Source organism: Corvus kubaryi, unplaced genomic scaffold (genome assembly GCF_017639235.1).
Source record: "Corvus kubaryi isolate FWS band 111438036 unplaced genomic scaffold, C.kubaryi_AGA036_p1.0 37397, whole genome shotgun sequence".
Classification (NCBI taxonomy): domain Eukaryota; kingdom Metazoa; phylum Chordata; class Aves; order Passeriformes; family Corvidae; genus Corvus; species Corvus kubaryi.
Window position 1 is genome coordinate 3,332,896 of NW_024581136.1, and position 24,296 is coordinate 3,357,191.

General features: G+C 36.9%; 1 long non-coding RNA gene across 1 annotated transcript; it reads left to right on the top strand.

The window, feature by feature from the left end:
* The first annotated feature begins 803 nt into the window (after positions 1-803).
* Positions 804-23,869, top strand: LOC121671080. Its single transcript, XR_006018380.1, has 3 exons — positions 804-1,058; positions 3,309-3,408; positions 23,318-23,869. It is a non-coding gene; the product is annotated as an uncharacterized LOC121671080 (long non-coding RNA).
* Positions 23,870-24,296: the final 427 nt, after the last annotated feature.

The window sequence follows — 24,296 nt, forward strand, 5'->3', positions numbered from 1 at the left end:
CTTGTTCCAGCTGTCCAGTTCCAGCTCTGGTTCAGAGCCAAAGCTGCTGCATAAATCTCAGCCTGAAAAATCATATTTGGCTGGAGTGGATTGGACTTCAGAGAAGCTCTATATGAGCAAGTCAGTGTGTGCAGACAGTATTAGCAGACAGGAATAGCTGAACTTAGATGATGCAGGAGCTATTTATGGAAAATTAAGTTACATTAGTATCTTGTCTGAGAGCAGCAGAGAGTTTCTGTTCGCCAGACATTTTGCCTTGAGAGAAGCAAGGCTGGCTGACTTCTAAGGACAGAAAGTCAGGACAAGGTTCAGGCACAGATTAGTAGAAAATGTAGGAGAAACTTTAGTAGGAGAAACTTTAATGGTTACATTATTAATCCTTGATTGCAGGTCTTTGTGATAGAAATATAATGTATCATGATAACAGGGATTCCAAAAGGAGTGACATCCACTGTGCTGGGCACTGAGTGACTTGTGCAAATACAGGTTTGAATAAAAAATTATTACCTGAGTCTTGAAGACTTTGCCCTCTAATGACGCTGAAAAGTCTTGAAGAGATACCTGATAGCATCTATTTTCTGCTGGTCACTGTCCACATTCTTCCTGGGTGACAGTGACTAGTGGGGTTACTCCTACATGAACTTTGTAAATGGACAATGATTTTCAAGACTGACATGTAAAAATGTAAACAAAAGATAAATGACAAGAGTGTAAGAGTTCAAATAAAAAAGTCAAAGGTAAATATGCATTTTTGTCATATCACTTCTGGTGAAGCACAACATTAAAGGCTGTCTACCCCTGAGCAAGTTGTAATTCCTTTTTCAGTGGTGATGGAAGCTGTGAGCTTGCTAAAGCAACCCAGGATGCTCAGTGTATTCGCTACCATTTTTATTCCTTGCAGCAGTTCTCCACAGAACACACTGCAGACAGACATCTGAGGATCTTTTTTCCTCACAGAATACACCAGAGCTGGATGCTTGAGAAGAGAAAGTGCTAAAGGTTGACTTCAATGGGAATGTTCCCCGACGAAGGTGAAGATTTGACCCAGAAAGGTTTGAGTGAGTTTCTGAACAAACTGGATTATCTTTTGTGTTTTGCAAACATGGGTCACCTAAAAAAAGTGCAAAAGTTTAACTCCCTGACCATATGTTTGAGTGAAACTATTTGATGTTATTCCTTTAAAAAACAGCCCTTCTATTTTACTTCCAAACTGCAGTGAAATGTTATACTCTAAATAAAAACTGTCTTTAACCCTGCATTTTTTAAATGTAGTTTGTTAGCCCTGGCAGTTACTTGCATTTTAGATTTCTGTTAATTCTAAACATATCTCTTTTCATGAAACTCATTTGATTCCTTTTTTACTTGCATTTGTTGGCACAGTAAGAACATGTTATTTTCTAAACAATTGCTTTAAAGTTTGGACCTTATTTTTTTATTACAGAACATTTGTATTGAGCAAAAATACTGCAATCTAAATGAGGATACAAACTATGTTTGGTCATGAATAATGAAGACTTGTTTCTTCTTCCAAAGCTAAACTGTCTGAATCCTGGTTCTATAATATTCTTATCTATGAAAATATTAGTTTCCTTATTCCGAAATAATTTTTATCTGCCTAAATTATCACAGTTTGCTTAGGATTATTTGATCATTATAATTCATTTAGAGCAGCACTTAAAAATAGTTTCCAAAACTTCTGATATATTTGGAATATTTGGGCATATTTCAGAATGAAATTTTCTGTTTTGTTCTGATGTAATCTAATTACTGAATCTAAACTTAATGCTTTGATTTCTCTTGGCTTATACATATCTTTTCTCTTTAAAATTTTATACAGCAAATGAGCACGCAATTATTTTTTGTCTATTTAATGCTAGTATCTACAATATATAATATGCTGATCTTAGAATGTTATGGCTTAGATTTTTTAAATGCATTGATTGAATTCAATATTGAATATTGAAAAATTAAATAGTTAATAGCCATTTAACAAAATAGAGAAATAGACAATGTACATGTAATTTTGTCATGTTGTAGTATTTAAATACTTTTCAGTAGAGTTCAACGTATTCCTGTTAATAATTAAAAACATCTTGTAACGGATTAAAGGTGACCAGTTCCAAGAAGAAGAAACATGGAGAAATGCACTGTTAGAAATGAGCTAATAACATGAAAATGTGGGAAATCATTTTCAAAAAGTCTGAATCTTGACTTGTGCTTTATAAATCACGACCCAGAAGTAACTGGGGATTCAGCCAGATCTCATTAATTGCAGAGGAAGAGAAACTATAAAGACTGAAATTTATGTAAAACCAGTTCACTGGTCTATTCTTTTATGGGAACTATTTGGAATCAATCTGTAACTGCAACTCTTCTCTGGGAAATGAGTCGAAGAGCTACAGCAGGTGCTTTAAAGTAATAAGGGATTTCCTGTGAAACCCAGTGGAGTGATGACTCACCAGTTTAATTATGGCCTTCTTCTGTTGTAAAAGCAGGACCATCATTTGTAAAAGGCTCTTGTTGAGTAAATGAGTTCCAACAGAAAATCTTTGATAGGGAAAAGAAGATACCCATATTTTATTTTAAAGGGTATAGGATTTATAGCGAAGAGCTTCAGACTACTACAATGATTAGTGTTGTCTGGGTATCCCCAGAGTAACTGAATGGAGCAGCAGTAACTCTTTTCGTGCTGTCTGGCTTTGCTTTATTTTGAATTTCTGACTTATCTTTCAGTTCAGCCATTTGATTTATTCCTAAATTATATATATATGCCAGACAGACATTACCATAGTTGATACTGCTTCAGGATGGTTGGAGTGGGTTTGGTTTGGTTTGGTTTTTCCTTTAAAAAGACATAGCTAAAATTACAGATACTATTTCTTAATTTCACAATACCATTCCTTTTTAGCAAGTTGCATACCCCTGGGAAATAGGGCAGTCTTTACAAATGGTGAACCAGCTCCTGGCACATTTAGTATTTACTTTTAAAACCACAATTTTTCACCCCATAAAATGGGAGATAAGATCTTCCATATCCACAGTGTCTCCGCTATAAGAAGAGACACCTCAGAACTGATGATACAACATTCTATCCTGACAAGTGATAAAAATCCAGGGGACCATAATAGCTGATTCAGAAACACCCTTTATAATATTTATTGCAACGTAGCAATTTCCAGTGAAAATTCCATTGGTGAAAGGGGGGGACGTTCTGGTAATTAGGGTTTGGTAGACAAAAATTTTTAGGCAAAATGGTTCTTTTCAAGGACAGATGGGTCATGTAACCCATCTCTCTGTTCATTTTCTAGGTTGGTTGGTTGTCTTCATCTGAATTCTCTGCTCAGAAGTCATTAACCTCTTTTGCCCATGTCTGTCACCGTCTGGCACAATGCATCTTCTTGCTAAAAGGTAAACTTTTGGTATCTGGAGGGTAAAGGAAATAAAAAAGACTCATACCCGACATAAATCAAAAGAAAAAGGGGAAAAGAAAGCCACTTAGAAGAATAGGTGTCATTGATTGACTGTAATTTTAAAGGGTTTTTCTTATGATGGACAAATTCCTGAAGTGCTCATTAACTAATGGAATTATGGTAGCAAGTGACTGCTGTCTCCACAGAACATCAGGTTAAAAAGTGTAGAGTAATAATGTTCTTTTCTCTGTTGTGGATTGGTGTCCTCACTGTCTGGAGCTCCCTCAAAGACACTGGAAACGATCAAGGGTTTTCACTGTTGAAATTCCTGTTTATGTTTTCTTCTTCTCCAGGAATTCCTGCTCAAAGCATCAAATGAAGTTGAACTCAGAGGGTTAAACAATAGAAAAGCAGCACCTTGGCCTTAATATATTCAATTACCCAGAAAATAAAATCAATTTTGTTTTTGTTAATAGCACTGAAATATGCATTACACTATTTTAATTAAAACAGTCTATTACACTTGCCATTCAGCTCATTCCTGCATATTCCCTTAGGGCAGTAGTCATGTACTGTGATAAAACATAATGAAAATAATTTATAAAGGAAACAATACAATAAATCAATCTGATGCTTAATGAACCTGCATTACAAGAATGGATACAGTATTCTTTTTTAGAACATGTAGTGCATTCTCCTCAAATGACTGGAAGAATGCCCTACAGCTCTTAAAAAAATAGCACCTTGTTCCATGTCAGCATGCTTTTAAAGCACTGAAACTTGCGGTTTAAGCAAATCTTGGTTCAACAAATAGAAATCTCTTTAATTTACACTAGGTTTTTGATTTTTCTATTATTTTACCTTTAGTCAGATTCATCTGCCTCACAGGGACACCTGTAGAGACCACAGGGATTCAACTCATCTGCATACTTCAGCAGTCAGCTATTTGCTGTCTGTATTCCAGAGATCCAAATTTTGCAGCTAAGATCAAAGCTACTCAGGAAGAATTCTCAGCTCCCCATCAGAAAGATGAACAAAAATAGCAGGGGAACTATTGTCATTATTTACTTTTTTTATATATTCATATGATGCTTAAAGAATTTTCGAGTTCAGCCAATGATGGAATCTGTGAATTACCTTTACCTGAGAACTGCCAGGGAATATCTGTCAGTATGTAATGTTTCATTCAGTGACCAAATATGTGCACAACGGTCTGATTTAGTGCAGTATTTTCCATTTCTGTGAAATGTGTCTGTATTTTGGTATCTGCTGCAAGATCTGCTACACTTGGAACAATCCTTCCTTAAGAGTTTGATTACTCACATATTTATAGGAGAATTCAATTGGTTTAGCAAATTTAATTGTCCAGAAGAACCAGGGCAGCACTAATGCAACAGATGATACAAGACAGACCAAATACTTTGAGAGAGGAGTCACTCAGGGTGACTTGATCACGAATCCTACTGACACAGCCTAGAGGTATTCTGCTAAAGGTGTATTAAACTATGTTTTTCCAAGCAGGTGGATTAGAATTGAATAGGAAAAAGAAAAAAAAACTCTACCTACTACAGCTGAATAAGCTGAGACTGGCTGTGAAATTGCAACATGTTGTTGTTCTTGTACCCCATTAGTAAATTGGGAACAAAGAAAAAGATTGTGGAGGTGATGAGATACAGAGCAATTATGCAATGCATTTTCTTTGGGTATGGTTTTTCCTCTTTGTGATTGCAGAGGTGGAGTAGCTTGTGCATCATCTAAGTTAAATAAATTTTATTTGATGAGATCTCTAACTTTCCTTTAAAACAGCAACAACAACAACAAAAGAGAGTATCAAAATGCTGCCAAGAATGATTGTCAAATGCTTTGTCAATTCAGAGACCTGAATCAGTCTAAGAGGGGAACAAGTATCCTCCAAATGGTATTTTCTGAAATGCTATTTTCTGAAATACTATAACCAAAACTTTAGCATACCTGGAGGTCCTATGTAGTAATTCAGGAACACAATTCATCACTCTGGTTATTTGTTATTTTTATGGGGAAAAAAAGAACAGATAGCAAGGAATGGTTCAAATAAGTACTATCAAATACCTAAATGCTCTTAGAGAGCAGTTCCAGAGCTGCTGGTTTTTTATGTTTTCTGCCTCCTCTCACCCCAAACCACAAAAACACTCTGGAGCACAGGAGGAATATCTGGGACAAGATGATGAGGGTGAGTAGCAAGAGCCATTCCCAAAGACTTCAGACAGACAGATACCCAGAGGAGCAGGGCTTGGCCGCCAGCCAGAACGGCCCAGCAGGAATCCTTTCCTAGGGAATCATCTGGTCAGAGCTGCATCAGCTCACACAAAGGCTGGAGCAAACTGTAAATCCCAGCTCACACTGGAGGACAAATTTAGCAGGAGACAACAATCCCTGCCCCTCAGTGGGGCAGCAGCTACCCCAGAACAGCTTTATCCATTTGAGGAACAGCTTTCCCCGGCCGGTCAGCAATTTGCTGTTACCGGCCCTGTAACTATTGCTACAGGCAGCTTTTATAGGCTCATCCTCTAATTTGGGAGAGAAGGTGGAATGCCTTTGGAAGCCTGCTGGCACACAGCATTAGACGTGCCTGAAAAAAAGCCCAGCTGTGAAGGTTGCCTGCCTCAGGCAGGTTAGAAAGACAGGCTGACCATTCTGTGGTTCTAGAAAACATTTCTTGTCTCAAATGTTTACTTCTTTTGTTAAGAGAACCAAAAACCTCTGGCTGAATTAGGTGAGCAAATGTAAAATGGTCAGAAAAGGCTCCCAAAAGCTGGTAGGTGACAAAAACCCTCTGCATTTTCTCCTTCTGTATAGGAAGGGGATATATAGATATAGGTATAAATAGATATAGTTTATATAGATATAGATATAGATACAGATGATATAGATATAGATATAGATATAGATATAGGTATAGATATAGATATAGATATAGATAAAGATATAGATATATTGCTTCTACCATATGTGACTTTTTTTCTAGGTGAATAATTTCTTTGCTTGACATAAACATTTCTGGGAAAGTGTGTTCATATATGAAAAATGTCCTTAAATGTGAGTGATTTCTACTCTTAACTCTTGCCATGTGTTCTCCTCCTCCAGCCCACTGTTTTCTGATTACTTCAGTGTTTTCAATATGGAAATTAGTGATTTTTACCCACTTTAAATAGTACCATAAAACACACAAAAAAAGAGAAGGCTGACCATTCCACTCAGTGTTGATTCATTTACACATTAGTTTTATAATTGTAAACAAAGTGGAAGGCATTTGATGTCAGTTGTTTTACCTTTTTGGTGATTAATACAGTTATTTTAGATAGAATAGAAATGGATAAGAATATAAAACCTGCAGGTGCACTGAGAAGACAAATACTAATTGCCCCCAAAATTAAGCTTCTCTAGAATAAAATTAATGCTTGGGTATTTTGCTCACATTTCTTGACACTCTTGGTCAATAAGACATTGTATTTGATGGACAATTCATTCAGGTAAAATAATTGTATTCTTATGCCTTATAGTATGTTATTTGTATTTGAGAATGTAAATTATTTAAGTAAATTTTTTTTTCCTTAAAAAACCCCTGGTAATTCATTGCAAATATTCCATCTTATCTCATTCTTGTAAACGTAGACAGAGGATACTGTGTTCAGAGGCCAGAGATAAATGTATGAAATAAGCTATATTGTAAATTTCATTTTAAGTTAATTGAAACATAAAATGAAAAAATTACAGAATATGTCAAACTCTGTCAAGTTTTTATTAGACATGGGTGAACTGAAATCCATGACATGGTCATATTTGGACTATTTTCAATAAGAAAGAAAAAAAGAGGCAGATCTCTGATAAATACACAGCAACCACTTTCAATCCAAATGTTGAAACTCATTTAGAAGTTTAGAGCCTATAGAGAGCCTATCCTAAAGTCTTTTCTTGACCTTGTCAAAACATTTCTGAGAGGTTTTTTTGCACACAAGAAAATGTTTAAATTGTGGCAGTTATCCTACAAAGCATTTTCATTCTGAGAAGCATGGGAACTTAACAAGCAACAGGAAAAAGTGGCTATTAATGGAAAGTTTAGGCAATCTTTAAATTTAGGCATCACCATATGTGCACACTGAAATACACACATATATGTGCTCATTTCTGTATAGATCCAGTTCTACTCTCTGCTATAAATCAAAGTCAGTACCTGAAAACAAAATATGAGTGAGGAGAGATTTTTGGCCCATTGCCTCTTTGGGCCATCTCATTCTATTAAATAACCTACTTCTGAGAAACTTAGCTAGACCTTCACTGTTCAGTAACTTATGATTGCCTTTTTAATTAAAAGCTTGAACCTTACTTTATACTCGTTAATCATATTAGATAGGAGTGTTGTTATAATGGGCATGGTTCCCCCTCAGACACATTAACAGAAGCATTACAGAAGTACAGGGTAAGATGTGTGAGGATTTAAAGATGGTGTTTTTCTCCTGGTGTGCTCTGCTTCTGCATGCTTTGCCTAATTCCGCACCTGGCACACTCTGCCTCAGGATCCATTTTTGTTCCATATGATAACACTGCATGAGCCAGGTTAGGCTAACAGGAGAAAAGCAGCAGGACAGGAGCCCCACCACGGTGTGTGAGCATATCTTTGCCTCAAGTCTGGTATCAGAGCATCTCCTGAGCCTGAAGCTCTACTTCAGTGGGTACAGCAGCTGTACAAAGTCAGGGTGCAGCTCAAGCCCCACCTCACACCTTCCACAATCTGTTTCTCACACTGAAACCTTTCTCCTCAAGCTGCTGAATGCCACATCCACTGCATGGCTGGATGTGTCCTGTTTATCTGCACCAAACTGGCTCCTTTGCTGAGGGTCCTTCTCCCCCCAAAAATCAATAGCAAAGCTCTAGGTGATTTCAATGGTAGCAGGGCTGGGTCTAACAAGTCTGGCTTTTATAAGAAATACAAGCCTTGGCCTCTGCTGGTATAAATCAATCTAAGTCTGCACTGGAACTGGGCTAATTTACACCAGAGCAGGATCTAACTTTACATATTCTTTTCTTTTTGCTCCCTCCTACTGGCAAGAGCCCAACAGCAAAGCTTTTTCTGCATTTGTTTCACTTTGTGTAAGGTCAGCTGAGGTTTTATGTAAAACAGATGGGCAAACTTAAAAATGATTTTTCACATTGCATTGAAAACCAGTAAAAAAGCAAAAGGGGGGAAAATTACTCTTTCTGTTCTTTCAAAGGTTGTTGCAATGACCTTTATTTTACCCAATGCCTCAATTTTAAAAAAGGAAAACTACCCCCTGCTTTTATTACAGTGAAGTTGTTTTCTCTGCTATTCATAGAGGCCTTAAGGAGGATCAGCAAGTAAAAGAAAATTCCCAGTGGTTCATTGGCAGTTTGAAAATGGGAATATAGTGCCCAAGTTATAAAATAAGAACTATATTTAAACATCCTTTAACTTACTGTGACACATTTTTCTTCTCACAACTGTGTAATTTTGTGGTAACTAATATTGTGAGACTGAAAGAATCTGCAGCCATACAGGTTACCAGCCCAGGAGGGAAAATGGCACAGCAATTTTAAATACCTTGTTCTTTTCTTTTTAAAAACCAACAGTATCAACAACAAAATTTACACAAGTGGGACTTCATGTTTATAGAAGTTTTCATTCTAAGGCATACAAGACAGAAGTGTGGATTTCCCAATGAATCAGGTCCTTTGTCTCTAATTAGTACTGACATATTTAGGAATTTCCAGTTGTTTAAATGACTGTAGGTTGCAGAATTATCTATACTGCTCTGGCATCCCTTGTAAGACAAAGAGCACCAAGCACAAGCCAGTCTGTGTAATCTGCAGAGGGATCCCTGTGTCCTTTCCCTGGAGCTTCAGCTCTGGGTGACGCATCCAAGAGAGACAGCCACAGTAGAGAGAGTCTAAAAACTGGCATCCAGAGAACAGTGAGTTCAAACCAAGTGCTGTAACCCATGATCTGCAAATAATGACTGGTCAAGCAGGGGACTGACAATATAGAGGAAAGGGATGACATGAAGCGTAACAATGGGCTTCAAGTACAAATAAAGATACTGGAAAAAGGAAGCATATAACTTGTTATTTATGTTGTTAATTAATAACAAATAAATAATAAAAAATAACAAAAATAACAGGCTTACATTAAGAATTCAGGTTAGGAGAAAAAAATTCCAATTTAGATAGATGGACTCACTGGGACAGACAGTTTTAGTGGGGATGCCCTGATCCTGCCAACGTCTCTTTTTTGACAAACATGTGGTAGGAGTAACATTGGTAGGAATGACACGAGTTCAGGTGATTCTGTCCTGGGCATGGGGAATGGACTGAGCTGAACTCACAAGGCCTTTTCAGCCCAATGATTTTATAAGTTGAATGCATATATATTTCTAATATCCAAATAACACACTTGGTTGCAAAAACTTATGCCTGTAACCACGAGGATTTTATTACTTTAGAGGAATTTTAAATGGATAAAGGTGCTATCAGGAAGTCTGTCTAGGCATTGACTTAATACTACATATAATGACCAAAATAAACTTCTGGTTATGCATATGTATGTATAAGTTTTGAAACTTAAAAAAAAGCAAGTAAAAATGTCAGTGAATTAATGGCCAAAATACCAAATATTTTACTAAATTTGTATGATTTTTCATATATTTCAAAGTAGTTAATGTATTTTCAGATAAAATTATTTTGTGGCTGTTTTGGCCAGATACCCATTTGTTGCCTAGTTTTGTGTTTGCTGAATACTGTTCAGCCAGCTCAGACATTCCTGTCATTTTTAGCCCAGAACCAGCTACATGTAGTCTTATCCTGATGGATCAATTGACTGTGTATTTATTTGCAATCTAGTGTTAATGAAAGGGAGAAAAAAAAAAAAGGCTTGAAGAGAAGTTGAGACAAGCTGATGGCTTAGTAAGTGTTTAATTCGTTGAACTCTACAGAAGTAGAGGAGTCTCAGAATGAAGGAAGCCAATATGACCACGTAACTTAAAACTGGCTCACTTATAATTACTTGGGGGAAAAAAAGGAGGGGGAAACTGTATATTGGAGCTTCAGGGGCTTCTCAGAACAGGAATGTGACAGTCATTTAAACTGGAAAAAAATCATCAAGATGATTTTCATTTGAGTTTACATTCAAACATTTCAGAAGACAAATAGCCTTTAAACTTTCCAAAATGCTTGGGGTATTTCAAAATTAAAATACTTTGATGTATTTAGACAAATTGAATCCAGGATGCCTCTGCAGCGGCAGGAGAAGTAATAAAGCTGCTGACTGCTTGCAGTGGTTGAATGTTTAGTCTACAAGCTTAACAATGGTTTTGCAAAGCAAAGTGAGAATGATTTTTATTGCAGATGGCCATGATGGTTTAAGTTAGGACTGAAGTCTGCACTTTGACATGGTTATGAAACTGAATATTTGGCTACCTTCATATATTACTGAAATAAACCACAAATAATTTGAATTGATGCTTTGGCACTTTACAAAGGAATTGAAATGAGCCCTTTTTTTTTTTTCTGAAATTAATTATTGCATCCTGGTTATCTCAATCTGATATCTGTACTTATTTGAGGACACTGCCTCCAGATTCAATCCAAAATATCTGCTACTAAAGTAGTCCACGGGACTCAGGAGAGGGCTATTTTCATCCTATTTTCATCATATTTATTATGCATAGGTGAGGAAAAGTCTGTACGTAGGCCTTATCTGCCTTGAAAAGGCAGATGTCCTTTCAAGGACAGATAAATCAGGAATATGAAAAGTTATTAGTGAATACTCATTATTATTTCCCTTATGAATTTAAAGAAACTTTAAAAAATTATGTTAATTTAATTGCTAATTTTGATTGATTGCCTGCCATCTTAGTATCTCAGAATTTAGAAAGCGTTTGCTAATACTGTAAAAAGCTCATCACTGCTTTTAGGGATTTTAATTTTACAATTGCAAAGAAACTGCATCATTTCCCTCAACAAACAGAAATAACTGATTTTTATACAGGAAGCTAAGAAAACAGACAAACATGAAAGGCCACCATCTGTTAATTCAAAATCTATTTCTGCATATATACACTGCAAGACTCCATAGCCGTGTCCATGTAACAGCCATGTTGAACTGACTGTCCCAGGAAGGACATGGTCTCATCCTTCCAAATATATGAATATTACATGTAAAGAAGCTTATTTTTTAAAATTATAAACTGTGTGTTCTTTTGGATTGCCTTTGGCTTTCCAGCTTTTAAAATGCACTTGGTTCATGTTTTTACACTTTTCTGTTAAGCTAAAAGAGAAAGAAATTAATTTTTCTTAAATGACACCCAAGAGTCTCACATAATCACATTACCCAAGGAAATGGGACTTGAGGAGAAATACCAAACATTGTGAAACATTTGATAAAAGCATGGAAGCAAGAAACTACAAAATAATAGTAAATTATGTGTGTTTTAAAACAGAAGTCCCTACTGATCTTGGGACAAGAGAAGGTTGCCAGAGTGAAAACAAGCCTTTCCCAGTTGTGTATTTATGAAATCAAACAGGTGACATGTCTAAAAAGTCTAGAATACTCCTGATACAGAGATTTTACAATTAATGATTAGTCTGTGATCCAGAGAGATAATTGTGGGGGGTTTTGATGAGAAACAAACAAATAAAAGGAATCATCTGTATCCTGTTAGTCTTCAGTGAGAGAACACACAGACATTACTCAACCTCTGGACTTCCAAAAGAAAGGGAAAAGCAGCAAAGCAAAGCAAACAAAGATCAGGAGTGGGGGGGGAAATTAAAGGGAAAAAAGTACAAACCCAACTACGGTGCTGTCAGCATCTAAACCCTCCTGGCTGAGCGTGTCTCACTGAAAAAATAATCCTGTCTAGTGAATTACATATATATTCAGGACTCATCTCTTAATTGCTTATCAGCCTAGATAGTGATTTCTGCTGCTGAAGTTGGTAATGTTAATACAAATTAATACGAGAGCCAATGTTGCTGCTTTCCTTAAACAATCCCTTTCCCCAGTGGTTTGGTGAACTGGACCTACCCTCCCTAGGCTGTAATTATTGACCATAGGGTATTTCCTTCCCGGGCATTCTCCATCATCCCTGTAGACTAGAGGGCTTCACTTGTGCACCAGTTCATTTCAAGACCTTTCGAACACTGAAATGTTGGCCTATAAAGCAGCTGAAATAGAGCTAATCCAAATGACTAATACGGATCAAGGGACAGCAGTGCCAGGATTCTCAAGGGAAAGGTTTACAGAGGCCTTTGGTCACTAGAAACACATTGTCCTGAATGTGGAAAAACTGGAATTCAAGAAACCAGTCAAATTTCTAACGCCAAACTAGCTTCATCTGACTAAATATTTCCATTACTGTATGGTTACATGGTGTTTCTGACATTCCATTCTAAAAACTTGTATTGATGCCTCCCTTTTCAAAATAGTACCTAAAGGAACATAAGAACCTTTTCTCTACACCTGAGACTTGATTGCAATTTGCTTTGCCATTTAATTTATTGTGGCTACCCAGATGTGATCCTTTTTTAAACACCACAGTTGGCCTAAATTTAATTGCTTTGACACAGGTGCAAAGTCAGACTGAGCCCAAAAGCTGTGTTATAACTGTTCTGGATTTGCCCCCAAGAATGATCCTTTGCTCTGTGCTATGGAATGCCTGGTGTCAGGTCAGCAGCCATTCAAAATAGTCCTGGTCCTGCTGAGCAGAAATACACCAGCCAAGGAGTCTGGCCTTATGTTCAGCCATTGCTCAGTGCAAAAGTTTAATCACACCCAAGCAATGTTTGTAGCTCACCAGGACCAGCAATCAGCGTGGAGCTGAGGGCTGCACTTTCTAGAGGGCTGTTAGAGAAGGAAAGAGGCCCTTGCGAACTTTTCAGCTGAGTCACTTGCTCGATGACAGCTGCTGTGGCAATTCCCTCTTCTCCTGACCTTATGGTCTACCCCACTATGCTTCAGAGATCTTTGGGAAGGGAGATGATTACACCTAATGTGTTTGGACAAGCCTAACGTGCATGCAAATTAATAAGAATGGAATAGTCCTGTCTGTATTTCCCTTTACACATGTTGTCCTGCATTTATGAAACCTGCACATCTGCTTACCTGCTCTAACTAATGATAATGGATCTAGCAGGACAAGGAGAATGCAATATTCCCACCAGTGATATTTTGGGGGGGGGGGGGGGGGGGGGGCAGGGAGAGTTTCTTCCTCTACTGAATGTTAGGAGCCTTAACCAACTCCTTAAAACAAGACGGATTTCTTATGTAATTTTCCTCTTCAGATAAAGGAGGAAGAGATATCCACCTATCCATGAATGTAAGCATCTGGGAGTTGAGAAGAACACAGCAGGTCACCCATTGCAACACTCACATTTAAACTGTGTGAACAAATTTCCTGACATTATAAAATGAAGCAGCATTTTTGCCTCTGGTATCAAAAACAAAATAAACACAATGAATGCATACATCTTATGACAACAGGTGCCTGGTAATCTTCATGTGACAGTGAGGCCTGTAAGCAAGGGCACACTTTGGCTTCATTTCAACTTCTAACACTTCATTTCTCTTTCTAAAGCAGTCCTTAAACAGTTTTTTGCTAAACTACATGAAACAAAAGAAGAAAAGGTACTGCAATAATACATTGCTTCATTAAAAAATCCTTCAAATGTTTCTGCAGTCCTGTTCAGTGGAATTTATGAGTAAATAAATGCCAAATTAAGAAAAGTTCCCATATTACATTGTTTGTGCATCCCATTACGTGCATCTGTAGTAGTGGAAAGATTTATAACCCAGTCTCTGACTGAAAACACAGTGTACATCTTTCCTCCCTCAGAAACAAATTCCCTCTTTTCACCTGAGCACAAGGTGCAGGTGTTGTAAGATAGCGAGCGTACATGAAGCAGAATCTCCCCAGAAAAGCAATATTGCCAGGGAGGCTTCTGATGTGGCTTATCAGCTGTGTTCAGCAGTATTGCACTGCTTGCAGTGTGGCCCTGGAAGCTGTCAGGACTCTTTCCTGAAGGGTTCAACTTCACTACATTTTGATAGCGTGAACAGAACTAAAGTGTTTCTGCCTTTGCATGTTTTTTGCAAGGACTCTCTGTGAAGCCTGGTGCATGGGCGGCCATATGACTTCATCAAAAAAGGAATAGAATCCTCCTCATATTTGCATAATTCTCTGCCAAATCTTTACATATATGACAAATTTTTGCATACCTTGTGCTGATATTCACAAAAGAGCCCCCTCTTTCCTGTTCTTTGTCTATTACAGCAACACCCATTTTCTTAAAAATGAAAGAAGAATAAATCAAAATTAATAATTTCTGGTTTTGTGAAATATCTTTCCTTTTTGGGGGAAAAGATGTTACTTTTCTTCAGCTCAGAGTATGAGCAAATGCTAGAATTGAAGCTGCTTCTCATCACAATTTTATTGTTTATTACCTTTACATATAAAATATATGACTTCTAGATTACTAGATTATCCTGTAAATCATTGCAATGGATTTAATTGTATTACCTTTCCTTAAACTGTACAGTATTTTTCACCCTGTGCAAAACCCTCTTGCACAAACCAAAAGGTAAAAGATGCTATGAAGTTTTTAAGAACCTCTTCCAAACATTGCTGTGAGTACAAAGCATCAAGTATTCCTGCACTGAGTGCTAAAATATAGACTGCAAGACATTGGTGGGTGTATGAATGTTGGTATGTGCATGTCTATCAGAACTGTAGGGCTTTCATTAGTTCATTACTGGTGTTTATTAATTTAACAAGGCCACTTCGAAATTCCCAAGATTTCTCTTTTCAGAACACAGACCTCTTGATATCACTTCAAATATTTGGAGGAACACTTCATTTTCTATCAGAGGAAAAAATAAGTATCAACTCTTAATAAATTGTTGAATATTTCAGCACTTGTGAAATATGAACTCATAGAATCAGAGCTGCTGTTTGCAATTTGCTGTCAGGTACAAAGGGATTGTTCTCATATATTTGGCATTACAGTCAGCTAATCCTTGTCTGATTTTTGTATGTCATAAGCCAGTGAAATAAAACTATGGGATGATGTTTTATGAGCAATGCAATAATAAATTCCCAAAGAAGGTTTTTTCTTAAACTCAAGCCTGCAAGTAACAGCTTGAGGAATGCTTTCTGGAATCATACTCATTATAACTTGGATCCAGTTTCCACAGGAATACAGTATCTCCACATTAAACCTTTAGGCTGGGATGCAGAATATATTTATTCTTTTTAGTATAGAGGATATTTTTGGCTTATTACATTAATAGAACAACATAGTGAAAGAGGGTTATGAGTTTTACTCTTTTAAAACCTGGGTATTTTTCTCAAAATTTGTAGGATATTTGGAAAAGAACATTTTGATTTTCTGATTCTATTGTTTATTGAGAAACTTGAGTTCCATTTTAGATTTTGTTTATCTTATTAATAATATTAACAATAAAAATATAAATACTGGCTTAAGTTTGGGAGCTCAAAATCCAAAGCTTCCAAAATAAAGCTTTTTTGAAACATCCACATGTCCAATAAAGTCAGTGGTGTTACAAAACCATAAAACTTAAATTTTAGAGAAAAAGAAAGAAAAAACAGATTTTAGTTCACTTTATAAACATCTGTGGATGATTCCAAGCTGACGAGCTGGAGAAAGAGGCTTGTGTGCTTTGTTAGAGATGTATTAACTCATGCTATTGTCTTGTACATCTATTACAGAGCACCAGAAATTTAATTTCAGAGAGAGATTCATGATTCCTGAAATTAATTTATTTTACCTAATTTTTCCTTACTTTAAGAAGTCCTTCTTTCCCAGTGTTGTGAAATTTTTCCCACCTTGATTAATAGGTCACAAAGACTTTAGGGAATGGATAGACACGAGTGGCAGCAGCAGCAATTGCTATCTCAGCCTTAGGGGGAAGATAAGGTCAGACAAAAACATAAAACATGGATAAATATCTGACATAAAGAGGCCTCACAGAGTACAGAAGATGAAAATGATTCCTTAGTGAAATGGATCTTGAAACATGAGCCTGGTACTGAGGCACAGTATTTGCTAAGGAGAGGAAATTAAATTTTACTTTTAAATTTTAGATCATGTATCTTTTTAGAAAGAGATTTACTGATAAGATGGGTATAAAACATGGTAGCAGATGGGCTTTTAAATGCCAGACATTTGTAGGCTCGTATTTTAGTGTGCCATGCCCTGAGATAATATAGTATATCAGAGGTCCCCAAATTATTTCACAGCATTGATCATCTTTTAAGTGAATCAGGAATTTCTTGTCCCACTTTCCCTTGGGATGACATTCCTGCTCCCAGCCATCAGTGCATGGGTGTGCACCCCGAGCCTCTTACACTCACCAGTGTGGAGCCATTGACCAAGGGAGCCATTCACCAACACTTCCAAAAACAAATGTATCCCCTCTTCTCGTTCTGTTTCAAACATGCAATTCCATGTACCAATTAATTACTGATTTCTTTAGGTAATTAATTGCTAAGTGCTAAAGAATTGTTGCAGTACTGTATGTAGAAGTAACAAAATTACTCAAAGGTTTTAGAAAAGTCTTCAAGAAAGCAATTACTGCTAGTTGTAGTCAAAATTATTTGTTATATTAATTACCAGTAATCTCTGCCTAGACATAATTAGACTGGAAGCAATTTTATAGTGGTGCAATGTAATTATGTAATTAATATGAAAAATAACAGATTATTTTACTTTAATTTGACATATTATATGTTTAAGAGCTTTCCAATTAAAGAACAAAGCATTGAGTTAAAGAACAAAGTATGCACCAAGTTTTGGGATAATTTCTCACAGCAATAGCACATTTAGGCAGATCTTAAGATCTGTACATTCTTGTTGAGTGCTTATAAATATGACCTGAACCTAAGCTTTTGATAAATTTCCATTTTGGACCTGAATTAATTGCTCTCCAACTAAGTAGAGTAGTTCTAAACTCTTGTCCAAATTTTACTCCTACAACTTCATGTAGAATGTACCTTTCAGAGATACTCATGCTCATCTCAATCTGATCTGATCTGATAAACAACATAATTTATTCACATTTTTAATTGGTGATTGTTTAGTTTTCTGCTGGAATTAATCTCAGGCTCATATCAGAATAATTTAAGCACAAGCTTAGCATTAAGCAAACATTTGGTGTAGTCCACTGACGTGTGTTCTGTATTGCTCTTTTTCCCATATTTTTCATGGTGACAATAAACAGATGCCCAAGGGATTTTCCAAATTTAAGCTCAAATCAGCAAGGAAAATGGTGATTTCAGAACATAATCATAAAATATTAACTAGTCATATAGAATGTTTCTCTTTGAAAAAAAAATCAGAGAAAAAGTCCCAGGTTTTTAATAAAATAAAAGTACATATCACAAAGAAAAAATATTTTGTTAAAAACTTTTCACAAACTTTTTTGGAGTGGGGCAGTTTATGAAACACATTTTCAATTTAGGTACACTTTCAGCAGTGAATAATAATATTTCTGATAAGTAATTTTACATCATTTAAAGCTTTTTGTCTTTTTATATTTTATTTTTTATTTACTGCAGGGTTTTGTTCTACAGAGTATCATTAATAACCAGATTTCATAAGCACAAGCCCACAACAGAAAGATTATCTATCTCAGATAATTTTTTACCACCTATAATAGTACTCTGTGAGAATTCACTGATAAAAAGTGTGAAAAAATTATTATTAAGGAACTACTTTCATTTGTATCATTGTATTACTGCAATTTCTTGCTACAGTGTTTTGACAGAGGCTCTTCTGCTGAGGAATGGAATAACCCATAAATACCCAGAATCCATGTCAGGAACTTTCACTGAACCAGACCATTCCTCAGAGACCCTCTGGATGAGAGCGTTTTGTTATATTCTCTAACCTGAGTAGCCATTGGTCAGGTTTTCCTGAGTGTCTGCAAGCACCTCATACAAATAAAGGCTGACTCTTTCTGGAGTGATTGTCATGTAAAGGAAAGATGCAAAATAGGGTTTGTGCAGCCTCAGATGCATCACTTCAGTGATGAAATTATTTCCAGGGTTTTAATGTGTAATGGTATATATAGAAGAAATTAATGTTATCCCCTCTTTTCCAAAACCTTTTTGTTTAAAATAAATGCTTCCTGTTACTGCTAAAACAACTGTTAAACCTGAAGATAAGGCACAGTGTAGGTACTGTATTCAATTTTAGGAAGATTCCACCTGAGCAAATTATTTCTAGATACCTCAGTTTCTGGAATGTATTGTATGTTACTACTCTCCTATTATTTGTCAAAAAAAACCCACAAAAAATCAACCAACCAACCAAAAAACCCCAGAATCCTGCATATATTTGGCTTAGTTTCTCCATTATTCACTGCAGAGTACTCATGAGGGATCTAAGTTGCATTTACTGGAATCTGAGGAGTCTGAAAATCATTTTCATTTCAGTGTTGATACAAAAAAAAACCCTACTCTGTAATTGTCTTTAGCTTTTAGGTAGCTCGTGGCTTTCAAAGTGAATAGCTCATTTTGAATGTGATTGAGATTTTTATGGGAAATTAGTACCATTTGTTTGTAAAGTAAATTTCAAATTAGAAGTCATGTGGTAAAAATGGAGTCAATTTATGGAGCATTTCAGGTTTTGATTTTTTTTCCTCTCATATTTAGTGATAATGACAAATCCCTTTTTAATGAAGTTTTAAAATGAAAGTCAGTCTCATGTGGCTTTTTTTATCACCTATTTACTTTAGATAAAAACCCTTATTGTCCTGAACCACGAGCATTATGCAGACTAAAAATGCCATATTAAATCTGTCGTTTTAATCCCAAGGCATGGATTGCACCATAATTTATTGGATAAAATTATAGTAACAAATAGCAGTGATGATGTAACACTATATTTCAACATGTTTTACAGCACCACAATGTTATTCTTGTGATTATACTGTAGTTGGAATAAATATTACTAAATTTGAGACAGATTTATTATGGTTTTAGACTTTCTTTTACTTGGTCCAGGAAACAGAGGATTTACACAGTAACTCTTATTAACATCAATGAGCATTAATTGCTTATCTCCCTTGTGAACCATGAGGAGTTTCTATCCCTCTGGCTGTCCTGTATGTTAGCACCTTTTAAGGTTTGGTTTGGGACTAGATCATCCCTCCAGTTTCAGCACTGTGTGAAAGGAGGCACTGAGCCAGAAAAACATTTCAATCCTTCCCTTCATCTCTCTTGCCGTTGAGAACCCATCCACAGTCATTTGGGCGAGAGGAGCCAGGCCACACTATGTGTAGTCTTTTTGCAGCTCTGATGCTCTCCTGTGTGAATAAAGGGCAAAATGCACAGGCAGGTCAAACCCAGCCCAGCCTTTCTGCCCCTCGTTCTAGCTTCAGAGAGCCAGGAGGCCACGTGAGACACCTGAGGGGACAGAGAGTCTCATTTTGCCTTAATGCCATAAACTGGCAGGTATGATCTGATTCCTCATTATATATGTCCTGAAAAGATAGCTTTGGGTTTGGAACAAGTAGATTGTTACCAGAAAAATTTGACCTTCTGTCGGAAATAAATTCAAACCACACTTTTTGGTGAGATGCTGAACAGTGGGAGAAACTTGCACTGTCCTCCTGACTGGTCATTGATTCCCACCACTCTTACAGTCACAGACATCACTCTGTGATGTTAAGAAGAACCATTTATGGCATTTTCAGCTAGTCCCAAAACAGCAGAGGAAAACCAAACTCCCAAGAGAATCTGTTCTTACATCAGCAGCCAGGTCCTGCATGGACTGCCATGGCTCTGGCTGTTCAAGGCATGAGGTTGGCAATAAGCATTTGGATTTCTGACCAGCTTGCCAGTATCTCTGAGAAAGAAAAGGCTGAATCCTGTTTTCATCTGTACCAGTGCATACCATTTACTTCAATTACCTTGGCCTGAAATAGCTGATTTCCATTTGATATTTACACTCTGGTACCAACACGTTACAGAAGGGCTCTATCTGGCCTGTGAAAACTTTCCTTCCACATTATAAAGTCAGTGCTTAACTTCTGTTCCCATATTAATTTTTTTAATAATTTGCAACATCTCAGAAAATAGTATCTTTTAAATACAGTCCCCTGCAAACCTGATCTGTGAGGTTTAGCCTTGTGCTTCAGCCAGAATCTCACAGACCAAGTGCTTAATGGAAATGAGCAGGAACTGGGTGATATTTCTCCATTATGAGTTAAATCTCTGAGTGCTTCAGGGTACTTTGGGGCAACAGAAAGGGGAAAAATATGGAAAACAGTTTCAGCTTTCCAGTTTGGAACCTGCCTTGCTGTAATTTTGAGACACAATCTAAACCACAGGTAATTGATCATAATGAAAAAAATGCATTAATGAAAGTAATTGACAAAAGCCAGTACACCTGTCAAAGAAGAGAAACCTTGAAAAGGAACGGTGAGCTTTTGAAGGTCAAGGCTCAGTGTGGTGTAATCCCTACCATCTGTGTTCAGGCTGGTGCTGTTCTCAGACTGTCATATGCACTCTCTTCTTTGAAAATAACAGACAAGGGAAAAAAGGCTTACCCGACAGGGAGCCTAAATGTAGTTAGTTTTATAGAAAATGAAAAAGCACCACTGTATAAACTTAAGATGACCCTTAATTTTCCTTCCCCTTGACCTACACACGTCCACAATTGGTTTCAGAGCTGTAGTGGCACTGGGAATGAAAATAACCAAGGGGACAATAAAATGTAACAGTTATAATTGTGAGTTGGAATTGTAGGCAACCATACGCAATGTAATCAGAAAGCATGGTATTGCCCTGCAAACTCACTAACCTGATTAAGAAATTTCAGCGTTTCCTTCAGCTGAGAGAGGTTCTTGCCTTGAACCTACAAAAAGCTGTGGACTGATTCCTGTGCCCTCACCAAATTTGTAACCCGTGGTTGCCTCATCCTTTCAGATGTTTGGGATGTCCTGCTCCCCAAAGCTTCTGGATGTTTTCAGACAGCAGGGCGAAGCTTGACACACTTGTGTGGGATTAGTGCCTGGGTACACATTCATATGCTGGATCTGCAGAGCCCGCATTCAAATTCTCAGAAAATACCCACTGGCTCACAGTCCATAAGCACAGGGCTGCAACAGGCACCTTGGATAGCCAGCTCCTGATAGAGGCACTGCTCAGAGAATAGAAGCTGTGTTCAGTGCCCTGTGTTTTCTGAACACCAACTACCAGATAGCAGAGCAATCAGCCTTCCTTCAGATGGCTTTGCGTGTTGTTTGGATGACTTAGAAAGTATGAAGAGAGTCTTCTGCACCCACAAAATAGTGTAGCTTGCTGATCAGGTCACTTTGTGTGGTCTGGAGTTCAAATCCCTCAGGCACACGAGGAAATTGAATTCAGGTTTCCCACACACTGACAGGATATATTAATCACAGCGTTATTATATTAAATAAGGGCATTAGCTCCTCCATGGCAGTTCTGCTTTGAAAGAAAAGGTTTAGAAATCCAGCTCCAGAAGCTGGAATGGAAACTCCAACTGTCTCATCCAAACATCTTCCTAGCATCTGAACATGAAGTCCTGATGAAGCATAACATTTGTTAAACACATGAATTTGTTCTTATTAAATCATCATCAAATGCAGAGGTAGATGCCTGCTTGCTTGCCTTGTTTCTTATTCCTCTCCTTTCAAACATCCACATACATCCCCCAGGGACCATCTTTAGGAAGTTGCTCTTTCCAGAAGATGGGAAGGGATCTGTAGTGATCAAGCATTTGGTCTTCAGGTTAAATCCCTTCAGGGTTTCTTTCCAGCTCTAGTCTAGATTTTTTCACACCAAAAATTCAAGGATGAGAAAAATTTTCAAAATCTTTACAAAATTCCCAAATTTTCTAATTTACTTTCAAAATATAGTGGATACATGGAGACAGTAGGCTGCCATCTGGAGACTTTTTTTTGGACATTTTTCTATGAGAAAGGTTCATCTATTAAAGTAATGATAAAGGAATTTTCATAGAACTTTTTACTGCAGAGTGCAGACATGTAAAACTACAAAGCACAACCAAACAGATCCCCCAGAAGTCATGTTTCATCTACTTTGTGGGAAATGGTGTATATGAAAAGCTGCTATTTCTGTTACTTTTGAGTGACAAAAATGGTGTGTCTAAAAGTACTATATATGTTATATATACTCCTTGATCCTGAGAAGAAAAATCAAAAAATAAAAACATCTGCCTCCATGCACAACACCAGAACACACCACATAAAACATCCCTCTGTTAAATGGAGATTCCTGGGAAAACAACCACAGTAAAAATAACATATAAAAGAATAATAGTGTTCCACAAATGTCTAATTAAAAAGGTTCTCCACCTCTTTGGAAGAAACACATTTCATTTGCCCTCATTAAGGTGACCTAACCACTGTGCTTCACCCTTTCCTGCCTGCATGATGCAATCAACACAATCCCTGAAAACAGCAAACAAGAGGCAAAGAATCGCCTTTCTCTCACTGAGCTTTAGCTGCCTAATCAACTTTAAGCATACACCTCAATTAATGATTCAAAAGGCATCCTGTTGACCCTGTATCATCTAACTCTACAGTATACACAGAGGTTCAGAACTTGGTCTACCTTGAAAGACGGTTCCAGAGAATCTTTGCTAATACCTTTTCCTTGCTATTCACACTCACTCAAAGTAAGCACTTATCTTATTATTTTTAATTTTGACCTGGATGCACTCTCTGTTGATAGAATGAAACTTCTTGCTCAGTACAAGCAGGCAATTCTGGCAATTCTTCTTCTTGTTTGCGTTAATTATGTTTTTCAATTAATTCAATTTCTTTACCTTTTTCTCTACTGCATGTGTCTCAGGGTGTGGTTTGCTTGCACTGAAGCTGTACCAGCCAGGTCACAGAAACTGAGGGAGCCTGAAGCTGCTTTAACACCCAGGAACATCCAGAGCCCAGCTCACAACTGCTCCTATCTGTGGAGGACCTCATTGCCAAAGCTATGCTAGACCACAACACCTTGGAGAAAATTAACAGTTGGTACAAAAGGTGAGAAGTGTTACTGGGCCAAGGAATGCTCTTGCCGGGATACTCACTGGATGGTAATGGGACAAGAGACGTGACAAAAACCAGTGTGAAACTAGACTAAAATCTCTTGATTTATAGCTGTTGAAGCTGTATAGAGGAATGAAAACTTCCAAAAATAAATAAATATTCTAAAGAAATCACAGGTTTGGACTCAACTTTACTAATAAGAAAAAAGAAAGAGAAAAGAAAAGGAGAATAAAAAATAAAATTGAAATCTAAAATTGAGATGGAAGTGCAATGAAGATTTACTAGCATGAAACTCAGTGTCCATTGGCAAAAAAAGTTGAAAGACACAGAAAGAAAGGAAGAAATGAGAAAGACAATCTTAAAACCCTGCAAAATTTTTATTAAAATTCATAAATAAATGTTTTTCTATTATAGACTGCAAAAAAATCCTATTTTTGAAATTTCCAGAGTTTGGTATTTTATGCACTGGATTGCCAATCTCAAGGCACACCTGAAAAAATAGTGGGAAAGAAGTAAAAACATTCATAGGGGGAGCATTTCCATGCAGAAGGAGTGAAAGAAGCCAGATCACAAACAAAGCTACTAAAGCAGTAGAGATTTCCATTTGTGATGAAGCTCGTCATCCTTTAGGAAAAGAATCTGACAATGGCTAGGAATAACTTTCTCAGCTCACAATTCTAAGCAGTTTATGTCAACATTTTCTTCTTTTAATCCTCAGGGTAATACATGTTTTTCTCCTACAAGAAGTGTCAGCTCTGGTCAACGTGTAGTAGGTGCAAAATTTGTAT